The sequence below is a fragment of the Pristiophorus japonicus genome, chromosome 10, assembly GCF_044704955.1.
Source record: "Pristiophorus japonicus isolate sPriJap1 chromosome 10, sPriJap1.hap1, whole genome shotgun sequence".
NCBI lineage: Eukaryota > Metazoa > Chordata > Chondrichthyes > Pristiophoridae > Pristiophorus > Pristiophorus japonicus.
Genome location: NC_091986.1, coordinates 184,147,722 through 184,154,875, shown reverse-complemented (window position 1 = coordinate 184,154,875; position 7,154 = coordinate 184,147,722).

Genomic DNA, 7,154 nt, shown 5'->3' with positions numbered 1-7,154 from the left:
CAACTAAAATCTCCAACACTAACTTCTGAGGGAATGAGACTCCATACTTGTAAAATTATTTTTTCAGGGCCAAGATTTGTTCCGCAGTAATGATCACTTACCACATTGTTAAAAATTTACTTACTCCTGAATGCACCAGCCCTATCTTTTTCTGCCATCTTTAGTGAGGAACTTGTGGACAAGTACCCCAAATCCACAACTTTGCATTGATTTCAGTGCTGAGTCTATCAACATGGGCTGCAGCAGCACACCCTGTGGAGGAGCAGGGTATCTGACAGCAACGCCCGAATTTCCGCGGTTTACTGCGCAGGTGCGGACACTGGAAGTTGCTGTCCCATTTACTCAGTTGACAGTGAACGCCGATAGCCTCACCATTATTCGTATCGCAAAATCTGGCCCATTGATACTGGATACCAAGAGGTAAAACAGTTAAAGCCCTGTCCATTCAAGTTCAAGCAATAAATCCATGCAATGTTACCTGGATAAATTAAAATGCAATAAAATCTTTATTAGAATCGAAGAAATCTATTTAAGTCTATTGTATGGAAACAAATCATAGTACAAAACAAGTACACAATCAAAATATACTAGTATTTCTAATCAAATGTACTGCACAAGAGGACTTAAAATGCACCACTAAGTCCTTTATGTCCAATTCGTCCTCTTAATATTGAATCACTGCAGAATTAGAGACTCACAGAATTGAGCTTTTCACTAGGGAAAAGACTGAGAGGAGACATAAACTAGTTATTTAATTTGCTGAGAGTCATATATTTATAGATGCAAGTAAGCTATTTAACAGACAGAATGCATGAATGACTGGCACAATACACAAAAAAGTCAACAACCTTCAAATCAAGATTAAAGATGAGAAGAATCTACTTTCTTCAACCAAGTTGTGGATATGTGGTATTGGATCACAGCTAATATTAGTTGCTGGAGTTTTTAAAAATAAACTCAACCATTAACAAAAGAATATTGTTTCGTGCTAATTGCAATCTGCTAAAAAGTCCACTACTCCAAAACAAGGCAAGTGCATTGGTCCAAGCCCAAGAAACAACACGTTTCTATTCCCACTGTGCAAATAGATGGAGCAACATGTAAATCAGACTGGTGAGGATAACATTGCCTATGAGGATAACAAGCACGGTAGGATTAGCATACTTCATATTTTCCTCCACCAATAGTTAGCAAGTTGCATTTCAATTCCTTAATAAACGCATTTAAAAGGAGGTAGGAAAGCAGCTAGGGTCTGTCAAACTTTGAAAACTACTGGTGAATGATGTAGCAGCATAGAATTTTTGTAACAAGGTCTCCCCATAAAACCTTGGAGGTACAGGCGGATGGCATCCTGCGAGCCTGTTGGGCATCCTGTCATCTAAAGATCCATAAGCCCACCACCAAAAGAAAACCAACGATAATCCTGGGAAACATCCTAGGATCACTAATCCAGAGAAGATCCTACATCTCTGAAGATATCAGAGTTGTCAGCCCCTCCACACGTATGCAATTTTCGGGGTGAGGGGCGGGGGGGGGGGGGGGTGGGGAGAAGAGGAAGATAAATCACTACATGTGAATTCAGGACATGGGATGGGATCATCACTTCGCTGGACAAGCAGCTGCAAAGGCCGGTTGACGATTACTTCTTGTATGGCAAATTTCACATCACCTAACAGTTCCTTCCAGAACCAACATAATTGCCAAGACTCTGCTATACTGCCCCAAATCTAGTGCAAACTAATAGAACTGGTCCTCTCGGCTATAGAACTAACCCAGCATATTTTTGTCTTCACAATAGAAAACCCAATTAGCCAGAGTGTGATCTAGCCTACATATTAACAGGAGAAATCCAGAGACTATATTAATAGGAGACTGGTCCTGGAGATCTTCAGCTGCAGCAGAAACATAGAAAATAGGTGCAGGAGTAGGCCTTTCGGCCCTTCAAGCCTGCACCACCATTCATTAAGATCATGGCTGATCATTCACCTCAGTACCCCTTTCCCGCTTTCACTCCATACCCCTTGATCCCTTTAGCCATCAGAGCCATATCTAACTCCTTCTTGAATATATCCAACGAACTGGCATTAACAACTCTCTGCGGTAGAGAATTCCACAGGTTAACAACGCTCAGTGAAGAAGTTTCTCCTCATCTCAGTCCTAAATGGCTACCCCTTATCCTTAGACTATGTCCCCTGGTTTTGGACTTCCCCAACATCAGGAACATTCATCCTGCATCTAACCTGTCCAGTCCCGTCAGAATTTTATATGTTTCTATGAGATCCCCTCTCATCCTTCTAAACTCCAGTGAATACGGGCCCAGTCGATCCAGTCTTTCCTCATATGTCAGTCCTGCCATCCCGGGAATCAGTCTGGTGAACCTTCGCTGCACTCCCTCAATAGCAAGAACGTCCTTCCTCAGATTTGGAGACCAAAACTGAACACAATATTCCAGGTGAGGCTTCATTAAGGCACTGTACAACTGCAGTAAGACCTCCCTGCTCCGATACTCAAATCCCCTAGTTATGAAGGCCAACATACCATTTGACTTCTTCACCGCCTGCTGAACCTGCATGCCAACTTTCAATGACTGATGTACCATGACACCCAGGTCTCGCTGCACCTCCCCTTTTCCTAATCTGCCACCATTCAGATAATATTCTGCCTTCGTGTTTTTGCCACCAAAGTGGATAACCTCACATTTATCCACATTATACTGCATCTGCCACGAGTTTTCCCACTTACCTAACCTGTCCAAGTCACCCTGCAGCCTTTTAGCATCCTCCCCACAGCTCACACTGCCACCCAGCTTAGTGTCATCTGCAAACTTGGATATATTACACTCAATTCCCTCATCCAAATCATTAATGTATATTATAAATAGCTGGGTCCCAGCACTGAGCCCTGCGGTACCCCACTAGTCACTGCCTGCCATTCAGGTGAATTTATAATGGGCAACAAAGAAATGGCGGACCAGTTAAACAAGTACTTTGGTTCTGTCTTCATGAAGGAAGACACAAATAACCTTCCGGAAATACTAGGGGACTGAGGGTCTAGTGAGAATCCTGACTCTCTGCTCCCTGTCTGCCAACCAGTTCTCTATCCACGTCAATCCATTACCCCCAATACTATGTGCTTTAATTTTGCACACCAATCTCTTGTGAGACCTTGTCAAATGCCTTTTGAAAGTCTAAATACACCACATCCACTGGTTCTCCCTTGTCCACTCTACCAATTACATACTCAAAAAATTCTAGATGTGTCAAGCAGGATTTCCCTTTCATAAATCCATGCTGGCTTGGGCCGATCCCATCACTGCTTTCCAAATGTGCTGCTATTTCATCTTTAATTGATTCCAACATTTTCCCCACTACTGATGTTAGGCTAACCGGTCTATAATTACCCATTTTCTCTCTCCCTCCTTTTTTTAAAAAGTGGTGTTACATTAGCTACCCTCCAGTCCATAGGAACCGATCCAGAGTCGATAGACTGTTGGAAAATGATCACCAATGCATGCACTATTTCTAGGGCTACTTCCTTAAGTACTCTGGGATGCAGACTATCAGGCCCCGGGGATTTATCGGCCTTCAATCCCATCAATTTCCTGAACATTTCCCGCCTAATAATGATTTCCTTCAGTTCCTCCTTCTGACTAGACCCTCAGTCCCCTAGTATTTCCGGAAGGTTATTTGTGTCTTCCTTCATGAAGACAGAACCAAAGTACTTGTTTAACTGGTCCGCCATTTCTTTGTTGCCCATTATAAATTCACCTGAATCTGACTGCAAGGGACCTACATTTGTTTTCACTAATCTTTTTCTTTTCACATATCTATAGAAGCTTTTGCAGTCAGTTTTTATGTTCCCAGCAAGCTTCCTCTCATATTTTCTATTTTCCACCTCCTAATTAAACCCTTTGTCCTCCTCTGCTGTATTACAACATTCTCCCAGTCCTCAGGTTTGCTGCTTTTTCTGGCCAATTTATATGCCTCTTCCTTGGATTGAACACTATCCTTAATTTTCCTTGTTGGCCACAGATGAGCCACCTTCCCAGTTTTATTTTTACTCCAGACAGGGATGTACAATTGTTGAAGTTCATCCATGTGATCTTTAAATGTTTGCCATTGCCTATCCTAGCCAATTCACGTCTCATACCATCGAAGTTACCTTTCCTTAAGTTCAGGAACCTAGTCTCTGAATTAACTGTCACTCTCCATCTTAATAAAGAATTCTACCATATTATGGTCACTCTTCCCCAAGGGACATCGCACAACAAGATTACTAATTAGTCCTTTCTCATTACACATCACCCAGTCTAGGATGGCCAGCCCTCTCGTTGGTTCCTCGACATATTGGTCCAGAAAACCATCCCTAATACACTCCAGGAAATCCTCCTCCACCCCATTGCTACTAGTTTGGTTAGCTCAATCAATATGTAGATTAAAGTCATCCATGATAACTGCTATACCTTTATTGCACGCATCCCTAATTTCTTGTTTGATGCTGTCCCCAACCTCACTACTGCTGTTTAGTGGTCTGTACACAACTCCCACTAGCGTTTTCTGCCCTTTGGTATTCCATAGCTCCACCCATACTGATTCCACATCATCCAAGCTAATGTCCTTCCTTACTATTGCATTAATTTCCTCTTTAACCAGCAACGCCACCCCACCTCCTTTTCCTTTCTGTCTATCCTTGCTAAATGTGAATACCCCTGGATGTTGAGTTCCCAGCCTTGGTCACCCTGGAGCCATGTCTCCATGATGCCAATTACATCATATCCGTTAACTGCTATCTGCGCAGTTAATTCATCCACCTTATTCCGAATACTCCTCGCATTGAGGCACAGAGCCTTTAGGCTTGTCTTTTTAACACACTTTGCCCCTTTGGAATTTTGCTATAATTTGGCCCTTTTTGCCTTGGGTTTCTCAGCCCTCTACTTTTACTTTTCTTCTATCTTTTGCTTCTGTCCCCATTCTGTCTCCCTGCATAGGTTCCCATCCCCCTGCCATATAAGTTTAACTCCTCCCCAACAGCACTAGCAAACACTCCCCCTAAGACATTGGTTCCGGTCCTGACCAGGTGCAGACCATCCGTTTTGTACTGGTCCCACCTCCCCCAGAACTGGTTCCAATGTCCCAAGAATTTGAATCCCTCCCTTCTGCAGCGCTCCTCAAGCCACGTATTCATCTGAGCTATCCTGCGATTCGTACTCTGACTAGCACGTGGCACTGGTAGCAATCCTGAGATTACTACTTTTGTGGTCCTTTTTAAATTTAGCTCCTAGCTCCCTAAATTCGTCTTGTAGGACCTCATTCTGTTTTTTACCTATATCGTTGGTACCTATATGCACCATGACAACTAGCTGTTCACCCTCCCTCTTCAAAATGTCCTGCACCCGCTCCGAGTCATCCTTGATGCTTGCACTAGGGAGGCAATATACCATCCTGGAGTCTCAGTTGCAGAAACATCCATCTATTCTCCTTACAATAGAATCCCCTATCACTATCGCTCTCCCACTCTTTTTCCTACCCTCCTGTGCAGCAAAGCCACCCACGGTGCCATGAACTTGGCTGCTGCTGCTCTCCCCGGATGAGTCATCCCCCTCAACAGTACCCAAAGCGGTGCATCTGTTTTGCAGGGGGATGGCCGCAGGGGACCCCTGCACTATCTTCCTTCCACTGCTCTTCCTGTTGGTTACCCATCCCCTATCTAGCTGTGTACCCTTTACCTGCGGTGTGGCCAACTCACTAAACGTGCTATTCACGTCATTCTCAGCAATGTGAGCCTCGGGCTAGGGGCAAGGAAGGAATGAATCTCATCTCATCCAGTGGGTTGAAATCCACAAGGGGAAAATGTACTGTGTATGTGACCCATCTGTGGTATATTTACTCTGGCCCTAATGGATACTTAATTTGGGGGGTATTTTTTGAGGGAGGGAGGGTAGAAAAGAGGTTCATTTATTCCAAGCACTCCACTGTTTGGTTGAAACACCAATTAAATGTCTATGAGCAATACTGAAAAGAAAATTCTTCATCCAAGAGAGTAACAGAATGACAATATAATGAAGACAAGTACAAAACATTGACAAGATAAAAAAATACAAGATATAAGATTTAAAAGTGATATCCAATTATTCTAAGCCAAAAGCAACACTTTAAATTTAAAGGATAAAAACTCATTTGGATTACATACACATATATAGAAATGCCTTGTTTTAGAAACATGAAAGTATATGATTTCATTATACCACAACAATTGTATTTTTAGAAGGCCTTTGTTAAAGTCCCACATAAGAAATAGGAGCAACCGTAGGCCATTTGGCCCCTCTAGCCTGCTCCAACATTCAATAAGATAATGGCTGATCTGATCATGGGCTCAGCTCCACGTCCCTGCCCGTTCCCTATAACCCTTTACTCCCTTATCGCTCAAAAATCTGTCTATCTCTGCCTTAAATATATTCAATGACCCAGCCTCAACATCTCTCTGGGGCAGAGAATTCCATAGATTTACAACCCTCAAGAAATTTCTCCTCATCTGAGTTTTAAATGGGTGGCCCCTTATTCTGAGACTATGTCCCCTAGTTTTAATTTCCCCAAGTGGAAATATCCTCTTTACATCCACCTCGTCAAGCCCCCTCATTATCTTACATGTTTCAATAAGATCACCTCTCATTCATCTGAACTCCAATGTGTATAGGCCCAACCTATCCTCATAAGTCAACCCCCTCATCTCTGGACTCAACCGAGTGAACCTTCTCTAAACAGCCTCCAAAGCAAGTATATCCTTCCTTAAATACGGGGACCAAAACTGTGCGCAGTCCTCCAAGTGTGGCCTCACCAATACCCTGTACAGTTATAGCAGGACTTCTCTGCTTTTCTACTCTTATCCCCCTTGCAATAAAAGCCAACATTCCATTTGCCTTCCTGATTACTTGCTGTACCTGCATACTAACTTTTTTGTTTCATGCACAAGGACCCCCAGGTCTCTCTGTACTGCAGCACTTTATAATTTAAATGGAGAAAAATTGCAATTTGCTCTTCTATTATTTCTGCCAAAGTGGATAACCTCACATTTTCCCACATTATACCCCACTTGCCAAATTTTTGGCCACTCACTCAGCTTGTCTATATCCATTTGCAGATTTTGTGTGTCCTACT